This window comes from Mastacembelus armatus, chromosome 4 (genome assembly GCF_900324485.2).
Source record: "Mastacembelus armatus chromosome 4, fMasArm1.2, whole genome shotgun sequence".
Taxonomy (NCBI): domain Eukaryota; kingdom Metazoa; phylum Chordata; class Actinopteri; order Synbranchiformes; family Mastacembelidae; genus Mastacembelus; species Mastacembelus armatus.
The window spans coordinates 17,141,700-17,167,762 of NC_046636.1; the positions used below are offsets into that span (position 1 = coordinate 17,141,700).

General features: G+C 37.6%; 1 protein-coding gene across 1 annotated transcript in view; it reads left to right on the forward strand.

Annotated features, from left to right (window-relative positions):
* naaladl2 (N-acetylated alpha-linked acidic dipeptidase like 2) overlaps nucleotides 1–26,063 on the forward strand; it is a 425,480-nt gene that overhangs the window by 305,718 nt on the left and 93,699 nt on the right. The window lies entirely within an intron of this gene.

The following is a 26,063-nucleotide window of genomic DNA, read 5'->3' on the forward strand; positions in this document are numbered from 1 at the left end:
TTAATTTTGGGCAGGCAGTCACTCCGTTTACATGCACAGTAAAGTTGTGCTACTGTTGTAGCTCAATTAGGCTGTTTGATTGGTCTACTGTCCTTGTTCCAATGTACAAACAAAGGAAGGGAATTCATTTCATAAGGAATTTAGGATGTTCAACTTACCTTTAAGCAAAACAGCTAAATGTAGCTGGTTTACATTGTTCAATTCAATTCAATTCAATTTTATTTGTATTGTCACGGGGTGTGGGTGGTGTGGTGTGAAGGAGGTGAGGACCCAAATGCAGGACAACAGAAGCGTTTATTCTCTCCTGGGACATCCAGGACTCAAGACAATGCAAAAACTAGAGAACCGGATCAAACGGTAAAAAACTAAGAGAGACCGGGTGAGACGGTCATCACAAAACGCACTTCTACTAGCGAACACCAACTGAAGGCAACTAATGCTTCTGCAACTAAACAAAGGAACAAGGGAGGTATAAATAGGGAGAACACAAAAGGTGATAGAACACAGGTGAACATAACGGGGACAGGTGAAGCTCATAAACAAATTACCAACATAAAGCTGCCAGAGACCAGAACAGGGGAAACAGGAAAGCCACACAAAATAAGAGTCCTCTGGCAGGAAGTCCCCAGAGGGACTCATGACATGTATAGCGCCAAATCACAATACAAATCATCTCAAGGCACTTTACAAAAACTAAAACTAAAAACCCAACAATTCCCTTATGAGCAAGCACTTGGCGACAGTGGAGAGGAAAAAACTCCCTTTAACGGAAGAAAAAAACCTCCAGCAGAACCGGGCTCAGTTTGGGCGGCCATCTGCCTCGACCGGTTGGGGTGAGTGGATAGAGCAGAGAGAAAAGAACAGCAACAATAAACAACAAATAGACACTGCAAGTTGGTGGGGCCAGTAACTGCACATCAGCGATAAACAGCTCCAGGACCAGGGACACCTGCAGAAGGTACAGAGAGAGAGAGAGAGAGAGGGAGGGAGAGAGCACAAACTAGGGGAGAGAGAGAGCACAAGGTTAGTAACATTCAATGGTGGAATATACATGAGGTGGGAGAGAAGGGGGGGGGGGGGGGGGGGGGGGGGCGGGGGGGGGGGGGGGGGGGGGTGGGTGGGGGGGGGGGGGGGGGGGGGGGGGTTAGGGTAGGGGAGCTCAGTGCACCGATGGTCCTCGGGCAGTCTAGGCCTATAGCAGCATAACTAACTAAGGGATGGTTCAGGGTTGCCTGAAGCCAGCCCTAACTATATGCTTTGTCAAAGAGGAAGGTTTTAAGTCTAGCCTTAAAAGTACAGAGAGTGTCTGCCTCCTGAACCCAGGCTGAGAGCTGGTTCCACAGGAGAGGAGCTTGATAGCTAAAGGCTCTGCCTCCCATTCTGCTTTTGAGAACTCTGGGAACCACAAGTAGGCCTGCACTCTGAGAGCGAAGTGGTCTATTGGGATAATATGGTACTATGAGGTCTTTAAGGTATGAAGGAGCTTGATTATGAAGGGATTTGTATGTGAGAAGAAGGATTTTAAATTCTATTCTATATTTTACAGGGAGCCAATGAAGAGAAGCCAATATAGGAGAAATATGATCTCTCTTGCTAGTTCCTGTCAGGACTCTGGCTGCGGCATTCTGGATTAATTGGAGGCTTTTTATTAAGGTATTAGGACATCCAGATAGTAATGAGTTACAGTAATCTAGCCTTGAGGAAACAAATGCATGGACTAGTTTTTCTGCATCATTTTGAGACAGGATGTTCCTAATTTTGGAAATGTTGCGCAGGTGAAAGAATGCAGTTCTAGAAATTTGTTTTATGTGTGAGTTAAAGGACATGTCCTGGTCAAAAATAACTCCAAGGTTTTTTACAGTAGTGCTGGAGGCCAGGGCTATGCCATCTAGAGTAGCTATAATTTTAGAAAAGTTATTTCTGAGATTTTTAGGCCCAAATATAATGACTTCTGTTTTCTCCGAGTTTAAAAGTAAAAAGTTACTGGTCATCCAAGCCTTTATGTCAGTTAGACAGGCTTGAAGTCTGGTTAACTGGTTTGTGTTAACAGGTTTAATAGATAGATATGCGGAGTGTCATCCGCATAGCAGTGGTAATTAATAGAGTGCTTCCTAATGATATATCCTAAAGGAAGCATGTACAGGGTGAACAGAATCGGTCCTAGCACAGAACCTTGTGGAACTCCATAACTAACTTTTGTTCGTGTGGAAGGTTCATCATGGACATGAACAAACTGGAATCTGTCCGATAAATAGGATTGGAACCACTTTAACGCTGTTCCTCTGATACCAATCACATGCTCCAGTCTCTGTAATAAGATGTTGTGGTCAATGGTGTCGAATGCTGCACTAAGGTCTAGGAGGACAAGTATCGAAACAAGTCCATTATCTGAGGCTAAGAGAAGATCGTTGGTAACTTTCAACAGTGCTGTTTCTGTACTATGATGTGCTCTAAATCCTGATTGGAAATCTTCAAATAGTTCATTCCTGTGTAAGTGGTCTGATCGCTGCTTAGCAACAGCTTTTTCTAGGATTTTAGAAATAAATGGCAGGTTGGATATTGGTCTATAATTAGCCAAGACACCTGGATCAAGACTAGGCTTTTTGAGTAAAGGTTTGATTACTGCAGTCTTAAAGGCCTGTGGTACGTAGCCTGATACTAGAGATAAATTTACCAAGTCCAATAAAGATGAGTTCATTAATGGCAGGGTGCCTTTAAGCAGTCTAGTCGGGATGGGGTCCAAGAGACACGTTGATGATTTCGATGAAGCAACTACTGATGTAAATTCAGAGAGATCTATAGGAGAGAAGCAGTCTAAACATAACTGAGGTCCTACAGATGATTCAAGAGCTACTGTAGTAAAAGATTCATTTATTGCAGGTATAGGAAGCATCTGCTGAATTTTATCTCTAATAGTTGTGATTTTATTTGTAAAGAAACTCATAAATTCATCACTGCTGAGAGCTAAGGGAACATTGGGCTCAACGGAGCTGTGACTTTTTGTCAGCCTGGCTACAGTGCTGAAAAGAAACCTGGGATTGTTCTTATTTTCCTCTATTAGTGATGAATAGTATGCAGTTCTGGCTTTACGGAGAGCTTTTTTATATGTTAGTAGACTGTTTTTCCAGGCTAGAAAAATTTCCTCTAAGTTTGTGGAACGCCACTTCCTTTCCAGCCTTCGTGATGCCTGCTTTAAGGTACGAACATGTAAATTATACCATGGGGCTAGTCTTCTCTGAATCACTAACTTCTTTTTCAGAGGGGCTACAGAATCAAGCGTTTCACGCAGTGAGGTTACAGCGCTGTCAACAACATGATCAATTTGGTAGGGAGTAGGATTGAGGCAGCTGCCCTCCACTATGTTTATACTTGGCATAGATGCAAATAGAGATGGAATCATTTTCTTAAATTTATTAACAGCGTTGTCGGATAAACATCTGCTGTAGTGGAATTTTCTTCCAGACACTGCATGATCCATCATTTTAAATTCGAAAGTTATTAAAGAATGATCTGACAAAACAGGATTTGGGGGAAAAATTATTAGATGTTCAATTTCGATGCCATAGGTCAGAACAAGATCAAGGGTGTGATTAAAACAGTGGGTGGGTTTATTAACGTTTTGAATGAAACCAATTGAATCTAATATAGAATTAAATGCAATGCTGAGGCACATGAATTTATGTTATTAGTTATGTTATTATTTGGGAAGAATTCATTTTCTCTTAAACAGATGCTGCTTCACTTAAGCTAATTAGTAGTTTGTATTTCAGTACAATGTAATAAATAAGATAAGATAAACTTTATTAATCCCTGAAGGGAAATTCAGGGAATTCAAATTCATTCATTCAAATTTACAGTTACATATAGGTGACTTTCCAGTACACATTTTACAGTACATTGATCAGCTTTTAATCAGATATAGACTGATCAGCTTCTGTCCATGGAAACAATTCCACACATTTAAAAGATTTTTACCTTTTTTTTATTTTTCAGTAGTCTTAACAAGGACAGGTAACCACATTCAGAGAAGACAGCAGAGCTCTTGTACTGAGGTACAAACTAACTTTGTTTATTAAAGGTCAAATGTTACTTGCTGAACTTCGTGCTTTTGAAAGATGAAATGTGAATGCTGACAAAGGCTTTGTTTCTGCCTCACTATGTTAAAATATAAGTGAATATAATATGGCACTGTTAATACGATTTACTTGTATTACTTATTTGCTTTAACATGCATGGTTGCGTGACAGTTGAAGACCTGTCAGCTTTTGATAGCTGTAGGCAGCTGGGGCAACATTACTTATACTGTAAGGATCAGAGAAGCCTGTCTTCACTTTACCCATCCCTGTTGGTAATGTGACCCTCTTTTTGCACATCTTGGCAGTCACTGTGTTTGGCATCAAGAATGAAGCAATGTTAATTAATTCTCCTTAATTTCCTTTGCTGACTAAGGAGTCATCTGTAGGTGGGAGATTTTTTCTTAATAAACTCTTCATAGGTTTCCTACTTGAATGCAGCTGAGACTCCAATCACAGTGCAAGCCTTCCTGCAGCATGGCGAATCCGCATCCATTTCATTTGTAATGTGTTCAGATTGAATTTTTATTTGTTTCTCTCCATGCAAGTCAGCAATCCACATACAGATCATATGTTAATTTCAGAATGGGATCTATTTCTATTTACAGACCCTATATAAAGCTAAAGCATTGTGCCTATATTTAGCTGTTGATGTTATGTGCAGTCCTGACCACTGTTAGTGCTATGGAGCATACCCCCCCCCCCCCCCCCCCCCCCCCCCCCCCAAAAAAAAAACATGATATAGTTATGTGGGTGGTTCACATTTTAAATGGTGACAAATAAATAAATTAATAATGAATTTTAAAAATTATACATCAAATATATCATTGTATTTAAACATGTTGTGCTTTCTGACTACAATTAATCATCCACAGCACTAAACTTAGTGAGACATCAAAAGAACAAGTGAAAACTCAATTCAGTTTTATTGCAAAACTTTTGCTGCTGACTGGCAACTTGTAAGCATTGCTTGAATTTTGGCACTGAGATTTTTGGATTATCTACCAATTGCTAATAATTTGCATCGTTTTCAATATCTATGTTGGAAAACAATATAAAATATCCGTATTTATTTTTTTTGTAAAGGGTAAAAAAGCTGCTGAATAAACATTGAGACTGTTCATCTGTTCTGTTTTTTAACTGTCCTCTGGAACCAGACTAATGAAAATAGTTTCACTGGTTGACAGTTTGTTAAAGCAGAATGTAGGAAAAACTCCAAGATACATGAGGCCATTAAATAAAAAATTGAATTTACAATTAAATGAATGAATGTGCATAGAAATAACATTTTATTATAGGTGACTTTTTTATATAGCTCTGATAAAGGAGAAACTCCATCATGTTTAAGGTTTGTTCCAAACTGACTCATCAGTTTTTAGCCTGTTTAGTTGAAATGCATTATCTCTACCAGCTCAAATAAACACAACTACAAAAAATACTAACTTGTCTCAGTCAGCTCTGTAGATGTAGATCAGGCTACAGCAAGTTTTCTTCATTATTATTCTGTTTGAAGTTACATAACCATGTTCCCATGTCAAACGTCTCTAAATGGGAGAGACAGAGGCTACAGGGCCGTTTGAAGTTCAAAATTATAACCCTGTGGCTAATGTATGACTTGGAGGGAAAATGGCAACTATAGGATGGATGCCTGTGACCTTTATCTCTGGGTCATCCACCTTTGCACATCTGTATGTGTTTGTTATATATATATTTATACATGTATATTCATCCGTCTGCATGTTTGTATAAAAATCTCGGCACTGAGTGTCCTTCAGCTGCTCTGTGCCCCCCCTCACAGCTACCACAATGAGCGTAATAGGATCATACATGACTGAATGCATGCAAAATGCCCCAGTGCCACTGCTGTCTGTGTGTGTTGTCTTATCATATGGCCCTAACACAGACTGACAAGCCAACATACATCTAATTTGGATGCTGTGAGGCCTGGGATTCACTTGAAGAGAATGTGCCATGACACCTATACAACACCCACACGCATTTCTAGGACACCAGTGTAAAAGCATAGACATGAGCAAATGTATGCTTATGGTATACATAATACTTTAAAAAAGTAAATTCAATACCTTAAGGTTGCTCTAATCAATATGTCAGATATATAACAAAAACAGCCATTGTTAATAAATTTAAAATACCAAGAAGCATTTGGTGTTTCTAATCAAATCAATGAAGCTGAAACTACATTTTACTGTAAAGTTCAACAAACATTAATAATATAACAACATTATTAATATAGTTGGTAGTGTCAGTCCTGAAAGTCTGATATCAAGCTGAATTCAAACCTACATGGTGTTAATTACAGTGTTTATTGTCAAGTGAATGTGGTGTGAATGCAATTTAGGAGCTATGGGAGTTACTTTCAAGCCAAGCTCACTCTCTATGAAAGTGGCCCTTGACGTGTTTACGGTCTGTTAGCTTCAGCACAAAGGGTGCGCTTGTTTTAAATCTCATATAGCACTAGTAGGTGGTCAGTTAATAGTCACTCCATGAAAACAGGATACTGTCATGTAGTGACAGTGTGAAGATGTTGACTAAAAGAAAACCTGGCTACAACTAAAAGATAGTTTTGTCAGTGTAAGGGTAATACAATCAAACTCAGGTGCCAGAATTAACACAGGAAGTTTGCAGTTTAAACAGTATTACAGCACCATAATTCTGGTATTTTATTTTTATTGTGATAAAAGATATATAAAAAAAATTCTCAGTCAAAAGGAAATGACCCTTAATTGTATAGCATGTGACTTTAGTAAAGTAAATAGTAAATAAGATTCGCAGAAATCATGTATTCACACAAATACCTTTCTATGATTCTGCATTTTATTTAACAAGTACAGGTCTTCTTAATGTGCTATCACCTTTGACATAATGTATGTTATATAATACGTAAAGTTTTACATTGCAACTAAAAATCTGTAAACACAATAAAAAAATAATGTATCAGACTCTTTGAGTCTGCGATTCTGAGAATCTCCAATTCCACGGCACTAGAAAGCCCAATAATCTGGCCATGTGTAATATACAGTAGTGCAGCATTTCAGCTCAGCCAACAAACTTTGTAGTATGTGTACTAAGTTGTGGTTATAAAATTGTATAGTGCTGAGAACAAGTTGTACAACACATGGTTCCTTGCTTGTTTGGCTCTTTCGGCAGGTTTGCATTGTCTGATCTTCCAACAGTTACATCTGCATCTTAGTTTAATGAAAATGTGGTTTAGCATATGGTGCTACTCCTAAAATGCTTGAACACCAGTTGGTATTGGCAGTCAATAAAAAGGAAGATATCCATGTATCCTACTTGTAAATTAAATCAAGCATTTTTATTAATGTTTATTGTCTATTTAATTTTGATTACTCATTAAAAGAATCATTTGTTGTTTGCAGGATTAGAATTCTTGTAGGTCCCTGTAGGGGTGCATTTTCAGCAGAAATTTCAACATTTTGGGGCTTTCGAGGCGGAAAGAAGTATATTTCTCCTGAAAAGTAACTGACAGAAAGTCTTTATGATCAAGCATACTGTTTTTATTTATTTTTTTAATCTGGCTAGAATTGGAAAACTTTTATGTGTTTGTACAATCTCTTGTCCCCCTGTCTGGATCCCAGTTTAAAATTATTTAGACCTAAAAATCTTATCTGTGGAGAATGTGTACATAGACCTCAAAATAGCACTTTGATTATCTTTTTCATAGCTTTGATCCCTGATCACACTAGTCCACCGCTGGGCAACTGTGTTTTTGAATTTCAATTAAAATAGGGATTTATGACCTGGATTAATAAAGAGGGGAAATTGCACACAGTTTCAGATAATCCTACATTAAAATTATTCATGCAATTACACCTGTCTGTACAAAATGACAGAAGTAGCTGTACGAAGACTTGGGGAACTTGAGGAGAAGCCAAATTCTGCTTTGAATTTAAAGGACTTTTTTTTTTTCCCAGTACCTTTGGCGTTGCATACTGAGTGAATTACACTGTTGTGTTGCATTTCATACAAACATTGTATCCTTCAGTGACATCAAAGGTACTTGTCATTATTTAATGCCCTGAGATAAGAATGGATTGCAACCTCAAACAGAAAGGCCTGCTCAGAGCAGTTAGAATTAGAGAACTTATCGAGCCTTAGGTAGTGTATGAGGTGTGCAACCTACTGGGGAACCAAGAGGACAGCTCTCTGAGCCATCTGAAGAAAACAGTCTGTTTGTACTGTTACCGTTTCATCAAGATGCCTTTTACCATCATAAGGTCCTCAGGTAAAACTTGTGATCTTTGCCCCACTAGAGCCTTTAAGCAGTCTGAAGCAGTGGACCGTAACTCTATTTGGCATCTCGAGGTGAACCTGTATCAGACCGTGTGAAGCAGACCATTGACAAACAAGTATGCTCAATAAAATCCAGTCACTCACATAAACAAAGTTGTTGGAAAAACTACAGCACTGAAGTGGACATTGCATGGGTGTGCTGAACCTGCTCTGTAATGCTCCGTTGGCCTCAAGAGTAAATAATGAAATACCCAGACAACTGCAGTTTTTCTCTCATTTAACTGTCAGGACATGGGGAAGCCTCTTATTAATGTCACCCACTGAGGACAATGTGTACAATTTTTCAAATTGTCTTTTACAGAATCAAAGGGCATGCTACACTATTGTTGCCAGTTATGAATGAATCACATTGAAAAGCATGGCATTCAGTCATCTGCATTTGGCCAAGTGTGCCTCCTATCTCAGTGTCCTTTTCAGAGATTAGCTGTTGCTGCCCTTTGCCATTTGCAATTCTGCTAATTTAGACCTTCTGAAAAAGGATAGTGCTGAGCTAATTCCTTAACATGCTGGCCAAAAAAAAAAAAAAAAAAAAAACTCTAAATGCCTCTCCAATCAACCAGATTTACCTCTGAGACCATTCATACTTTGACACCAATTATATCAGCTAAATAAACAAAGCAAATTACTTTTTTTCCCTCAATACAGTTTACAGTTACATTGAATTATTGTCTTCTTAACTGTAGTGTAGTCTTCCTAACTCTCTAACTGTGGTGCCAAACAAATCATGACAAGTGTCCAAGGTTTGTTTGATTTCAATTCTCCTTTTAGCCTATATTTGTTTACATTTCTGCAAACTGGTTTCATTAAGAGGCAGTTGTGTCCTAATGGATAGGGAGACGGACTTGTAACCTGAAAATTGCAGGTTTGAGTCTCAGGTCCCACTGCTCCGGGTGTGTGTTCACTGCTGTGTGTGTGCGCACTTTGGAATTGGGTTAAATGCAGAGCACAAATTCCGAGTATGGGTCACCATACTTGGCCATATAAGTCACTTAAACTAAGCTTTTTTCTGTTTGTATTGTATCCATGGATGAAGAGCTATCATTGGATTACCTGTAAAAATATTTAAAAAAAATAATAGGCAATCTGAGAGTTACAAAGAAGGAGCCGGTTTTTTGTGTCATTTTGTGTGCATTTCTATACATTCATTTGTAATGGACATGGAGATAATGAGATAAAACATAAGTCACAATGAATCTACAAATACTGTATCTGTATAGTAGAGTTTTAAAGTTTCTGAATTGCCTACATGAGCCATGTCTAAGCCACTGCTTTGACTCCAACTTTTTTTAGTGTTGGTGAGTAGTTAAAAGTAGTAGGCCAGACGACAGTAACTACATTTTTATTGTTATTGGCCACCAGTGTGCAAAGGATCTTTTCCTCATGTCTCCCTGTCTCCTGCTTTAACTCTCCTGTGCTGGAGAGGCATGCCTCACAGTTTGAAAACCTCTGCCTTAGACCATTGGGGTGTAGTTTTGTAGTTCTCAACATTACTGGCCGGTCAAACACAAGACTTGAAAGTGCTGCAACTCCTGTATAAGTATAATTTCAGCAAATACTGTTTGTTAATGGGAATGGGATGGAAATGTGATGTTTTAACAATTGCCTATCTTCCTGATTAGTCTAAAAGATGCAGGCTGTGATGAGAGCAAATAGATAAGAGTATTATGTAACAGAATTGCTAATTGTTTTAATGTGGTTACATGCTAAAGTAGAAAAACAACCAGAGAGCACTCAACAGGTTTTTGCTGCTAGGCACACAGGTGTCTGGTCTTACAAAGGAGGTCATTTTCCTTTTGAAAATGAAGTGTCGGTAAAATGATGTAATTTAAAGAAAATAATTCAAGTTATGAAAATAAGGTATTTATGTTTGTTTCATGTACCAAACGGAGGATAGTTACAGTCTCCTCATTGCCGCTTCACTCAAATTGGTTTTGGTCTGCCTCTATTTTTTATCTCCTCAGTGGACATTTTTAGTTTGCTAAGTGCCTTTTCATTGCATGTTATTGTCTTTTGCTTTGGTTTTACCATTTCAGCACGTCACCATTCCAACAGCTATTCAAACATCCCACATTCAAAATATAGAGAACATTACAGTGCTTTTATTGTTTATCTACATGAATGGTTAGATTCAGTGGAGGAAACACTTTTTACTTAAGTAAAAGTAGCAGTGCCAAAGAAATACCATGTCAAGGAGAATTACCTTGTTCAAATTACGTTTGGGGTTCTGGGATCAAGACGGCAAACTTTGGTTATTAAAGATCAAGTTTGATCCATGTGGCTGCCCTTAAAAACTAGTGCACCTTCTCCAATTACTTCTAGAGTTGGATACAGACATCATGGGTCAGTGGAGTCCAAATTGTTTGTGCTACACCCAGAGATTACCACTGAGGTGATGCAGTTGGAGCTGCATTTATATCTTACACATACACTATACAGGCCCAAATAGGATGTTGTGCAAGAGTTTTTTTAGTTGTAAGGCAGTGTGTGCTGAGAGTATTTATTAGGTCCTTATCCCAAAGTTGCTCATACCTATGGCATTCAGGCTCAAATCAAACATTTTGATGAGCTGGCATGTCTTTAGGTCCACTCACTGTACAGCCTCGAGAATGTTCATGTTCATGAGACCAACCAACATGAGGCCCAATCTAAGTAATCAATTCACATACAAAGACAGTGTAGAAATGGAGCTGCAAATGGAAGAGGAATAGGCAGGGTTCGTGTCTGATGTGTGTGGGTTGGTTAGTTCCTTTGTTGATGCCTGTGTTTTCTAGATGTCTGATACTGTTCAAAACTGTTTAAACAGTTCAAAACTTTTGGAGTTTTTTTTTTATTCTATTGGATACAATAAGTATGATTTAGTATATTCCTGCCTGTTTCAACCAAACAGTATTAGATCTCCCTTTTACTATAGAAGCCCCACTCACTTGTACTTTTCCAGATCACCCAAACACCTTATCTCATGCTGTGAGCAGGACGGTAGCAGGACAGCAGCAACTCTGGTGCAATGTTGTACTATAGGTTATGTATGTTTTCTAAGTAGTCAGAGCCCAATACATAATCACTGTAGTAACATTAGTAAAACCCATTGACTTGGAGCAAAAAATATGCTTTGTGTCAAGTTCATGCATATATGATATATGTCAAAGCTAACTGTCACACCATTCGGTGGCCTTTATAAGTTGTTCTTGGTATCGTAGGTATGTGTGCACAGGGCTAGTAGGTGCTTGGTATCTATATAAGTTATGAGGGGACATCTCATGGCCAAGTCCAATATGAAATGTGGTTTCTGATTCACGAGCAGATGTCAACCATAGGAACATATTGATTATAGTACAGAGGGTAACAAATTATTTATCCATACTAAAGTATTTTTCTCAAGCAAACATGTTGTTTTTGTTCTTAAACCCAATGGAACTGTGACAGTTAATGTGTTTATGATTATTTCTATGATAATGAAGGTCCCATGAAATTTCCCATGGGTCCTAAACTGGAGTAAGCCACATGCAGAGGACTTCCCAATTAGCAATTGGATTTTGGTTTTCATCAGGCAACCTCCAAATCTAACCACAATTCCTCTTTGCATTATTTTTTTCTGCTTGCTTTATATTTATTTAGCTTTTATTCATATGAGCTGATGTACTGTGTTAATGTAGCCTACACAACAGTTGTTTGCCTTATCTTGAAGCATCTGAATGTTACAACAGAAATTTTTAAGATCACCATGTTTGTCTTCTTTATACACATTGTGTGTCATTTGTAAACTAGGAGTCCACTTATAGCCATAGCAGTGTGTGGAGTCCTCCTACCTTGCACTAATGCTGCAAGGTTTTGCAAATGTAAAGTGGCTGTATTACATAGCAGGACTCTACAGTACTACAAGTGCATTGTTTGTAATGATAGGGTCAAATTATTTACCACCCTCTCAACTCCAAGTGCAGATTGAATCAGACACTGGCTTGCTAATAATATTACCTTCATTTACAACACTGTCTCAATTAAAAAGTGAATGGACCCCAGCTTTGATCTGCTACAAGTTGACTTTGGCCATCCAGATGCTCTCAATAAGAGAATGTTATTGCTCTCTTTTGTTCCTTCAGTGACACCTAGTGGTGAACTATCTAGACTGATGAAAGACAGAGAGACAATAGCATGTGGATGTAAAGACAGCAAGATAGAGAGACAGACGGAGAGAAACAGTGTATGCTTTCTTTAGGAACCCCAGCAGAGTCCAAATGAATATCTCAACAAACTATTGATCCAAGCACTGTCATTACTATTCTTTATCTCAGCCCTCCCACCTCAGTCTCTCAGTCTCTCCATCTTTTGCTCACTTGCTGTCAAATTCAAATTCATCTCATTTTTTTCTGCTCTCTCTCTCTCTCTCTTGCTCAGATAGTCTCTCGCTCATATGGTGCCCCAGGGTATAATCAAATAACTGCCATGGAGATGGAGTGTATCAGAAACTGGCATGTGGTTGTGGAGTGTGTGTATGTGTGTGTGTGTGTGTGTGTGTGTGTGTGTGTGTGTGTGTGTGTGTGTGTGTGTGTGTGTGTGTGTGAGCATGTTCTTTTTTTCGCGCCCTCGCAAAAATAGAAAGTTCCTTGAAGCGTTAGTTACTGGACAGTCTTGTCAGTCCTTTGAGTTTTCCTTTCATGCTTGTACACTGCATTTTAGAGAATATCAGTGAAACACTTTGTGTATTTATAAGGATGTGAATGTCATCAACACATTCTTTCCTGTGCTCTGCAGAATTGTTACAGGACAAATGTGGATGCTTTTTGTTCAGTGGTTCCTTTACAAATGAGCCAAAAAAGTAAAAAATGCCTTTTTCTGTTTATGCTGGCCTTGTAGCTATATTAGGAATTTAAAATGTTTTGCACAGATAGAATCTGTATGTAAAGGATGCCTATTCCATTAATTCTCTACTAGAGTGTTTGGAGGAGGTAAGAGTCTGGATGGTTCTTAACATCCTCCATTTTAATGAAAACAAGACAGAGATTATTGTGTTTGGTCCTGGTGTCTCCAGTGGGTCCCCTCCTGTGTAGATCTGGGCCATTTGACACAACTGTCTAAGCCCACTGTCATACTCTTGGGTGTCAAAATGGACAGTGATCTTTGTTGGAATAAAGTCTGACAAACCATATATCAAATTAAAGGATAAAGTCTCACGATTCAAATGGTATAAAGCAATTTATCACAGCGACTACAGTTTCTTAATGTTTAACAACAGTACAAATACAGTACAGAACGCTAGTTCTTTTTCTGTCGTGTTACTTCCTACATATACTGAAAAGTCCAGTGTTGCATATCATTTTTTTCCTTAGAATTCAGGGAACATAGTGCATCCATGTTTTAGTTCAAAAGACGTATTATCCCTGAGTAAATCCATGAAACTATTGTCCTCCTCATGAAACGTTTTAATCCGGTTCGTTTTACGGTTTATTTCAATGTTTATTCAATAAAGATTGACATAGCAAGCTTCTGTGAATCACATGAACCCTCAATCAAACGTGCTTGTTACGTTTCACGGCGTAATTAAGCATAAAACCAATAGAAATCACCCCTCAGAGCAAATCCCACCCTTAGGATAGACCAAACTCTAATGACAGTGAGACCAGCCAGTCACATTGTTGGTCAATGATGACTGGCGTATCTTGTAGCCAATGAAACGCCCTTTCCAGCAATGTATCACACTGTAGGTTCGACAAAGGGTAAGGGGGATTTAAACGGCCCCCACTGCTGCAGTAAGTTTCCTTGACAGCGGTGGGCACGCAGCGGAAAAAGCTGGGGGTGGGGTCATATTTCATATTTTACAGCGTGCAATAATAAACTGGAAAGCTTTTCCTTCAAACGACACCAAGGTGATCAATATTACCCTTAAAATGTAAAGACAACAGCTAGTTTAATTTGGGTATGTGTTGTTCGGCGGTGTGCCGAAAAAGGTGCGGGGTGACTAAGAGGTTTTAAAGTGGCCCGGCAGATCAGTGCAGTGCTGAAATACAGCTTTTTTCACCTGAGACAATTGGCTAAGGCTAAACCCCTTCTGTCAAAACCACACTTTCAGACAGTAATCCACGGCTTTATCACAACTCGGCTGGATTACTATAACTCACTTTACAGCAGTGTCTCCAACTCCAACTCCATCCCTGTCCCGTCTCCAGCTGGTACAAAATGCTGCTACACGTCTTTTAACCGGAGCACATGACTCCTGTTTTAGTCGCACTGCCCTGGCTGCCTGTCCATTTTAGAGTTCATTTTAAAATCCTTTTATTAGTTTTTAAATCTCTAAATGGTCTTGCCCCACCCTACCTCACTGAGCTCCTGCACGCCTACTCTCCCTTCTGGTTGCTCAGATCAACCGACCAGCTGCTCCTGGACGTGCCGTGGACATTGCTAATAATTAAGCAGGAGGGAGGGAGGGGAGTCAGTTTCTTAGATCAGCTAAGTGTGTAGACAAGCTCAGGTTGCTCTATAGCTGTCACTGAAAGGCAGTTACTGAAAGCTATGATAAGAGCTCAGAGCCACCCCCACCTCCGATATAACTGTTGAAAAAGATCAAAGTATGCCTTTTTCATTGAAGGTTTATAAGAGCATCTGCTAAATGACAATGCAAGATAGCCTATTAGTGCTGTTAACCAACTGAATTCTGTAATGCACACAGAGGATGGCAAGGATGGGAATTGGGGTCCCTGGGTTAACTTTGTTTTTTTGCCATCGTGGCAGAGATTTTGGTGTGGTGAGCCACAATGCTATGTGAATGAAACATTATGAGCAGGAATAAAGTAAGTTTGACACCCCTGGTTTAGATCCTGATTCAACATACATCTGGCTTCAGCTAAGATATAAATCCACTCCAAAACTGAATCTAAATGTTATTCCTTTAGACTGTAAATTTGAGGGCAGAAAAGCATTGGTGGGTCCAGAGTGGCATTGGTGGGTCCAGAGTGGCTCCAAATATGAGGGACTAGACTAACCTAAAAACTAAAACCTAAAACTTGCAAACAATTTATTTGGAAGCCACAGTGGAAAAGAAACTATACGGAAGTTTTCAGGACCATAAAAGGACCAGCTTAAATGATCCATTTCATCATTCCTATCAACTAATTTGTCATTAGTTGCTATCTTAGTGTGTATTACAAGGTTTTATTAGTTAAGGAAAATGTATGGTTTTAAGACTTTTTGTCATCAAGTGATATGTTTATCCACAAAAAGGAAAAGGGTTTGCAACAACTAGGTTCACAAATCAACAAGAAGTTTATTTTGATTTAGACCAAAATAGGGAGAATGCTGGGTAAAAGCAGGGAAATGCTGAAAGCATATAGCAATGTCTTCATCAGTGTGCAAATTTGAACACTGAAGATAGCCCAAATGTCTGTGCATTTCCCCCATGCTAATGTGTGACAGTTTGAATTAAATAAATTGGCTTTCATTTTGTCAATCTCTACACAGGTATTCTTCTAGTCCCTGTCATTCTACACAAAATGTAAATTCTCCATCCACATGGGCTTGTCACAATACCAAAGCCCAAGAGAGGGTGGTTTATGACAGCAGTGTTGCAATTGGAAGCATTTTCCCACTCATTTCATCCAAAGATTAAAACATTTCCAGCTCTCAGCTTCTGCTTTGTTTGTGCTTAACCCCACTGAAGCCACCTACATATTTTATACACTCACCAATGGAGTTCACTTGGCCTTAGCAGATATGCAGTCTTTCTCTGCAACCAGCCCTTCTCTTTTGTCTGTCAGTTTAATCATATGTCTTTCACTACTGATGTAAGAATAGGTTGAAATCTACCAGTGTTTTTGATGTGTTTTGCCTTAGGTTACATGTCTAATTATTTATCACCACTTAGGGTAACTGTGCTGAATTTTGGAGTGTTTGTTGTATTATGCAAGGTCGAACTCACTAAGAGCACATCTCTGTAAAAAGTTGAGGAACATCTAAATAGTGTTATTTGTAACATTGTGATAGAAAAGTGTGTAGAACTTTTTTAATTTGCCTCTGGATTTACATCTACTAAGAAATACATATTGATTTTTTGTGCGCTCACTATTTGTGTCAATGTACAGTTAAGCAGAGAGATGAACACATTTCCCATATTGGAGAACAACAAGTGAACAGTGATTACAGAAAATTAAGTTAAACAAGAATGAGACTAAGACCATTGTAAAAATGAACACAAATATTACAAAATGCAGCATGTAACAACTGCTATGGAACTGTGAAACCAGCAGCTGGAGGCAGAATTTTGAAACAAGAATAGGCCGTACACACACCCTTAATGTGGGTCAGGATTAAGGTTGCTGTGATAAATACTCCTATATACTATAGAATTTTTCAGCATGTTTTTCTACAGCCCACAACTTGCTGTTTTCAACAGCAACAGGCACCTGTTTTCATTGGAAAAACGCTTTCAAATTAGCACAATACACTGACTACAGCTTATCAAACAGTAGTCATCCAATGGTAATTATTTATTGGTGAGCAGTTTACAGCTAAAAGGGCCACATATTTCCTTCAGGAGGTGGTTAAGACCATAATTAGTATAAGAGTCCACAGAAACACGACTCAAAATACAATAAACGCTTATTTTACATCTACTTATTTACTGATTGCCAACATGTGTTAAATAATAACTTTATATGGTGATAATAGGCACTTTCAGTCACAAAGTTCTATTCAATCACTTCTAGGAACTACACCACTAAGGAATGAACCCAAGAATGACAAAACTTAAGGCCTTTTTTTCTGTTCTCATTCACACTGCTATTTGGAACGCTGATGTAACATAGTCCAAATAGATTCAAATATGTCAAGTATATTTATTGACTATGTATAGACATATACTGTATGTAAACAATGAATAATAAATCTCATCCTGCATATCTGTTGTACCCCTTAGACATAGTGGCGATTAGCTGCCGATGCACTAAACTGTCAAGGATGTTCATCTTTTCACCTTGTTTTGGCTGTCAAACCTCAATGTACGCCATCCCATCTTCATCCAACCCACCCTGTGGCAGAGTTTTAAACCCACAGTTTTACAGTGAAGGAATCCAATTACATCCAGCACCTGGAAAGATGAAGAAGGAGAAAAAGACGAAGGGGAGTGAGGAAGAGAAAGAGAAAAAAAAAATCAATGACAATCCAACTGAGGTGGAACTAAGTTTGACAATGCAGCTCCGTTCTCTGCTTCACACTCGTTTTGTTTTTCCTACAGTGATAAAAGTGTATGACTGTCTGGGTGTTTATTTCACATGAACTCACCACATTAACCTCTTGAACACCCTCAAGGGTTTTTAGTTTCGTTAGTCATTCTTTTTGTCTTATCCCTCTTACTTCTGTTTTCTTGTCTTTTTTTGTCTCCTCTAACTGCATTAATCTCTTCCTTCCAGTACATTGTGTCATTGTTATCCACCAGTAGTACAAGAAGTATGATTCACATATTTGATATTTCAGACACTTTTTATCATTATTGCTGTCCCGAAGAGTTTTAGTTTCCCATAATGTTCTAAATATTGTTTTTATTGGCTATTCAACTCTCACAGCAGACTGATTTTAGAGTTTTTTGTATGAATTTGGCCAATTCAATCATGATTTAATATTGCCAGCGGCTTTTGTCACCTCAATTTAAAACCATGCATTTACCCTATTTTATCCTGGCTCTCCTCTTTGAATTTCAATATGTAACTGGTTGACATGTGTCTGATGGCTGATGTAGAGTATTGGCAGGGCCATGCACAGGACATTTTGGGGGATGGGTGTTCAAATTGATAAAAAAAGAGATTTCTCTCACCAACTGTTTATTTATTTAAAAAAAAAATAGTTATCTACACTAGCATATATTTTATATACAACACATACCCAAACACCTATGCAGATGTGTTAATACTTAACAGATTTCAACAAAATGATCACTGCACTATAGTATGCACTATTTGTACAATTTGTATTATTGTATTTATATGCAATAACTGGCAGCAAGAAAGAAAGCAGTGCCACATTAAAAGACCTTTAGTAGGCTATGAAATAATTTACCAATAAAAACAATTAATAATAATACTAATAATAATAATATTTAAGATAAATGCATGATATAGATTACTGCAAGTACCATTAATGTTAGCCTAACTTCATTAAAGTTGCTTCAGCTATAATGCTTACAAAATAATAAGCTAAACCAGCTTATTGTTTGTCATATAGGATTTCTATTTTTAAAATAAATAGCCTATGATATGATTTAAGAACAAAATATCCCAAAATATTAACGTGTAACTGCAGTATGATTAGATGAGAGTTAAACTTTAAATGCAAGCTTGGCCCTGAACTATTGTACTAAAATCAGAATTTGTACATTGGATTTGTTGTGGCAGCTGGCTAGTCTTTCACTGGGAGCAGCACTTCTTAGTGGCTTGACTGTACATAGATAACTGAGAAATGTATGTGAACACAGTCATATGTTTAAAATGGCAACTGCAGGTATTAATCAGCTGCTATAGCAGCCTCAGCTCTTCTCAGAAGGCTTTACCAAACATTTTGGAACCGGCCACCAGATTTATTGTGAGGAAGTCACAAAACATTGGGGAGGCAGACAAATGATAAATGATGATTGAACTCTTTTTGTGCTGACGACATTCAGAGTCATGTCTGATTATATTTGCATCTGTTCAGGCCAGATCTACTTGTCAATGTGTACCTTTTAGATGGGGCCTAATTTATACAAGTCAGATGTATGTTTTCCACAGGTCTCTTTAGGTCAGGGTTTAGAGTTCTACATATATTTTAAATTTAAATGAGCCTTTTCAAGAACTTCATCATTGGAATTGGAATTCCTGACCACTTTCTACTATCTTCTTATGAGCTGTCAAATTGTATTTTTAAATAGAGAAAAAAGCACAGTCTCCAGAATAATCAATTGATGCCTTATTGTAGTATGTATTGAAGAAGCATGCTATGACTTTCATGCTGGTTTTGAATCATTCACCTCCCTTTTTTCTTAGCTCTTACTTCTATCAGATGTCACAAGGAGTCTCTATAGAAACTCTGTCTTGTCTATAAACAACACACTAATGATTGCAGACACTGCTAGTATCACTTTGTCAAAAGAATACCTCAAAGAGCATTTTTATACTTTAAGGTTAGAGTTAATGATATGAGGGTTTACAGAGTGAATAAAATAAACACCTCTTCAAAGTGCACTTGCAGTACTTTATTTAAGAAATAAGAATGACAGAAATTTCTTAGCAATACATAAGTTCAAAAGGATAATTATACAATTTATGGTGTTACATGCTATGTAAATTAACACTGAGCTGCCAAGTTACAGTGATTTTAAACAATAAAAGATTAATTCCTGACCAGCTGATAATAGTGCCGTGAATCACCACAGGTTGCATTATTAATTATTACCACAAATCATGTGAAAATCTAATTTCGATGACTAAGAATGCATTAATGTTCACAAGTTACTGTCTTTTGTTCCTAGAGGCATGCTAATATAGAATTGGGCATTTGAGGATTTTATGTCACTTGTGATAAAAAGTGTAGTAAAATAAATGTTTGACCCAGAGATGCAGTGAATGGTTTACACAGGCATTTGCACAGAATTTGCAGCGTGTAATCAACTCATGAGAGTGATATGAAACACATCATTACACCATATTAATTACAATCACTATATTAAGTTCATAACCTGGTATTCTCATTTTCTATGTGTTCTATCATGTTTGAGTTTTTTTTTAAGTAAACTAGGACTGACTTATATAACTCTGTCACACAGAATTGGTTTTTATATTGTTGTTGCTGCCATTTTCCTTTCAATGCCAGATTTTTATCAGATATACATTGCGGAGGTCAGCATATTGGAGCTCATAGTAAAATTTATATGAATTCTGACTGCACAGTCTGCTGGTAAATTGATGTGTGCTGCTATGGCTTTACAAGCTACCAGAGAGACCACAGTTGCGTTTTGCACTGAAAACAATGGCCTTCCTCTGTGCCATGCCAGGCTGGCAGTTTTGTAAAGCAGATTCAGTTGTTAGGTTCATATCAGAGCGTTATTGGCAGCATTTTCAGTTGACTAAACAAGAAAATCTAGTTCATACCCTAAGAAAGGTTTTAATACACTGCTAACAATACCTAACAAGGGCAGCTGTGAAGTTGATTCCCACCCTACAAATGTCCTTTTCTATTTTGTGTGATGATAATGTTAGTAAAATGGTTTTGTCCAAATTGTGACTTGATCTACTGAAAATGATTAGTGCTCAGTATAGTTAGCATCACTTAAGCAGGGACTATCCTTTGTATGTGTGCATATACTTGTGGCAGCATATAATGCCAGATAGTAATGTGTTATAGTCAGGCGGTCTCTGATGACTGTTGTAAGTATGACATGACCAAAGGAGGTGTAGAATAGAGTGACAAACGCTGTAGGTGTTGGATGAGAGGCAGGGTACACAATGGACACATTGCCAGTCCGTCATAGGGCTGACACACTGGGACAGACATTTACTACAGACAATTTAAACACTGCCATGTTTTCTGATCCAGACTACCTGTAGAAAATCCTCGCAGACACAGTGCTAACCATTCCACCAACATGCTGCCCCTAAGTTCAGAGTTAAAAACAAAATTCCGAAACCCTGGACACAGACCTAGTCACAGCCCAACATTTTACAGACTTTGCATTCTTGGTACATAAAAGAAATCCTAAGCAACGCAATAAATTGGTAAGAGTCAGTATATTGCCTGTTTTTAAACAGGCTCTCCTGGCTCCACTTAAACAGAGAAAGTACTCCTGTGGAAACTGTATAAAGCCATGCTTAATAACATAGAGAGAGACATTGTATAAGATATGGGAAAGAATAAAACATAAGATTATTAATCTGTTAAAATACCTACAGTCTAACGTTTTTTCCCTTGTTTTTCCAGTTTCTTCCCTTAGATTCCACGGCAGTGCTCAATGATGATCACAGACTGTGGCAGAGAAAGTTTTCTTGTGATCTGTTTTTCAGTAAAGCTTGATAGCTTTTGATAGCTGGTTTTATGAATAATTTCTGGCACGATTGCCAAAACATTATCAAAGAGCTTTTACGTTTTTTGCTGTTTTTGGCTAATATTTCTCTACACATTGAATATTTGTTGCATATATCTGCTTCAGTTCTCACTCTAAGCTAATTCTACTTTTATATGTAGAAATTTTTTGGCTTCTTTATTCAATTTGAGATTTGCTTTGGAATTCAGAATTCAGTGTGCAAAGTGACAATTCAATACTGAATTCACTTTGAATGATTTCAGATCAAATTTTAAATGGAATCTAAATCAATTGCATGTCATATTGCCATGGGTTTTTGGTCTCTTTATTCAAAGTCCCAGGCGAACTGACAACTAAGTTTAGAAATGCAGTGGTTTTAATCCTTCAATAGGCTAACAAAATCCAACACGCAGTTCTCCTTTCTGCCAATAGTCCCAAAGCATATTTGTCTGTTTGTGGACAGCAAATATACAGGCACTACTCATGCATCTATTGAAAGATCTATTAAACATGGAGCACAACACCATAAGTTACTAAAACAGTAAACACCATGTGCAGTTTGCTTGAATTAAAACATCTTTCTGAACACTCATTTCAAATCTGATATATCACTTAGCCGCTGTCACAACCATATGTTGTCTTTAATTTTATCAGCAAAAATATTGTCAACTGGGCTTCATTAAAACACAACAAAACTGACTGCAGGGAGTGAAGTTTAACAGTACACCACTTGACTATTTTAAATCAACTGTCACAAATTATCATTCTATAATCTACTTTTTTAGTAACAGCGTATTGCTGATTGTTAGGATGACCAGACATGTACAAAGCAGACACAGGCCACATGTTATTATCACTCAACTCTACAATTTTCCCAGTTCAGCTTCAGTATTGGTCACTGTTTTAATTTTCTGGCTTCAACATGTTCCACTAGGATTAGTATCACTACTCAGTTAAACACACTGTATGTCAGCTCCACTGCATAAACTGCAATTTTGCAACTAGAAAAATTAACATTTAGCAACAGGGTCACAGTTTTGTTTTGTTTTTTTATCAAATTATCAGAAGGAGAAAAGGCAGAACTAAGCTCTGTGATCAAGGCACACATACAAAAGATAGTCTGTTCGTAAAAACGAAATGAGAGGTAGATAAGCCATACAAAGGGCTCTAAGTACAAAGTGAATAGAACTCAGCAATCTTTGATCCAGGCTATTGCTCTTTTTGTTTTAAAGCTTTAGCTTTCCAAAACCCTTCATCCTGACCCTGTGAAGCACAAAGTGGGTGCTTGATATAGCCTGCTGCTTAGCACTGCATATCCATGGCTAATGGCCCTGTGCGATACTGAGAGAGCAGAATCAGCTGGTAGATGCCGGGGAAGTTCTGGGTATTATATGTGTATGTTTTCCACTGGTAGCATGTATTACTACAACACATCTGATATATATTATTATATAACTACTCTAAATATAATTACACATTTTAAATATAATTTTGTTCTTGTTTGTATAAAAATATGACAATCCAGCCTCAACACAACACCTTTGTTCTAAATCTGCTAAATCAGCTATATGTTTCTTCACTGCTGTGGCATTGCCTTTTTCCATTAGGTAGTGCATGCATGGAACAAACTCATATTATCATGCACTGAATAAGTACTAGACTTATGTATCAGACATATATATAGGTCAGTAGGGGTTTACTACACCGAGTGCTTTGACAGGCAATTAGAGTTCAATGGTGGTTATCATGCATTATCACTGACATAAATGTGGCTGAGGAGATTGCGATCATGGATTAATGTGCACCAGCAGTACATAGCGACCCATGGTGGTTGTAGGCAGTCACAATTTTCTCCTAAACCTGACCAAGTAGTTTGGGTACTTAAACCTAACCATGTAGCTTTAATGCCTAAACTTAACCGTGTAGTTTCAATACCTAAAGTTAACTACACAGTTTTTGTGGTTAAATGTAAGGAAAGTTACAGTAGTAAAAAGTAGCTTAGTTTATTTACACATCCATTAAGTGTGCTGCAACATTGTCATTATTTGCAGTTATGTTTATGACCATTTGGCAAAGTCTAATATTCACCCTCTGTTTTTGCTCTCTACCAATCCTGGATTGGAAGATTAGGAGGAGGCTGGTGTGGATGGCTGGGCCATGAGAAAGCTGTTGCATTGCTGTGTAAAATATTGCATCTACCTATTCAAGACATGTATGATGATTAAAAAGGTTTTCTTAATCTTGTCCTATACCTAACAAAGCAGTTTTTAACTACATGTAGAGAAACTGTTATGCTTCCATGTTTAGGAGTGTTACCATGACAACAAATGTCCTGATCATATGGTGCATATGATTGGTAACATGATGACAAAAGTCTGGCAAACATGCACATTGAGGGGTCACATATTAACTAGTCACAAACAACATGCATTGTTGTTTTAAGTGGAGTTTTTCTTTTCCTCTTGTGGTTATTTTAACAAGCTGTGTTCAAAGAATCTGCCCTTTCCAATATCAAAAGACTAAATAGCTGCTACCACCTTCAATACCATTTTATAGCTGATCTGGTCCATATTATTATAGCCACAAAATGCACTCTTCTTATCTCATTATTTCAACGTTTAGCTGCTGCTTTGAGCTGTTACTATATTGTTATTCTCTGTACATGTCTGCACTGGGAAGTTATTTAATTCTTTGATCTAATGACATTTAACATGTCTAGTGCTTATGGGAAATGATGTTCATAAAAGAGGACTAAATATTAAATAAGAAACAATATTTCATTCTGCTTTTTTAATTACAAGAAAAGTCTCAAGAAATACTTGGGTAATGCATTATCAAGGGTTTCAGCGTTAGCCATATTTAATATAGGAAAATCCAGATTAATGGTCATGTCAAGATCTTTAACTGTGAACCTCTGGGTGATAATATATCATAAGATTAACAGTGAAGTAACCAATTGCTTTTCTCAAAAAGTAATAATTACAATAATGCTTAAAACGGAGCAATTAATTATTACAGTAACATAAAATGTGTAAGCCACTTTCTTTGTGTGTGTGTGTGTGTGGCCGACCACTCATCCTTAAATCACATTTATGTATATGCATGTGTGTATCTGCATTATCAGTGGTCCTGTTTTTATACCACTGAAGTAGTTCCTGAGAAAGATACAACAGCTGCAGAAATCTCGTGGGTTCAAACTGCTCTTGAAGCGATTGCTTTGTGAGAGTGCACCACAGATGTAACCATGTGTTTGATATAAGGCTTTTTTGGGAGGGATGGGGGCCATACACGTATTGAGTTTCACATCTACAATGGTGGCATATTATGTAGCAGATGCTCCGTTCAATAATTCACACATTTATTTATAAGCAGCACACAAAAGGGCTTTATAAAACCCTTTCGTTGTGCCTTCTTGGAATACATAAATATGTAAACTATTAAGTTAAACGTCTATTCCACATATGTGCCCAGACTGTGGCAGCCATACCTGTAAATTAACTGAATTATATTCTTGGTTAGGTGCATCATGCATTTTAGCTGTTAAGATATTCATTTCCCCTTAAACATGCTAACTGATTTTGGGGTCCATATATGTGCAACATACTGGTGGTTCTTTCTGTCCAAACTCAATTCTGAGTTTATTAGCTAGCAACACACACACACACACAACTGTGAGAGTGACAATTTTAATGTCAAGCATTTGCAGCAGTAGCCTTATTGGCATGTTTACAAAATTCATCAACTTTCTTCCAAATCCACCCTGGAAATTGTTAAAACAAATATTAATACAATGATGTCATGTCAGACTGATGTAACATGGATAATTATTCAACCTGAGCATTCACAATAATATCACTGCACAAGAGTGATATTCTGAGAATAAATTTAATTTTTCACCAAGTTGTAGCTGGCAAAACTATCTCACGAAATGCTTTTATTTGACACATATATGAATAATACATGTAGTGAATTTCTACAACAAAGATGTTAAACATTGAAATTATCAAAAACAAAAATTTAAAAGATCAAATGTCAAAATGTGAGAATATAAAAATCAAAAGGCCCTTCTGGATGATTGTTTCAAAATCAAGAAAGATTTTAAGGCATAAGGCAGTGACAGTGTGTCTAAAACTAGTAGGCTACACAGGAGCTGTCAGAGATTTCTTGATTCCAGGCAACACTGAGTAGTAACTGACTGTTTGAACCTTTGATATTCTTAGCTGTCTGCTACGTATTTCAACCCTTATTTTAACTACACTAAAAAAAGGCTCTTAGACAAAGACAGCACGACATCTTTGAAGTCACAGTGAGGTGCATTGTTTTTGGACATTACAAGTTATGCTGAGGTTACAGGGAGGTGTGTGCAGTTATAGTTACATGACTGTATCTGGACTGTGTGCATATGTGGACACGAGGTATGTGTGTATTTTCCATCATAACCAAATGTCCTGGCAGCTCCGTGGCCTTAAAAGCATTTACTATTGTTTCCTGTCAAAAGCTTGACAGGTCACTCCAACCTGTTTCACTGTAAGAACAAAACTAACTAGAACAGAAAGAGAAGAAAAGAAAATAGAAAAGGGGGTGATCTTTTCTTTTATTTGAACTTTAACAGTTGTGCTCCCAAA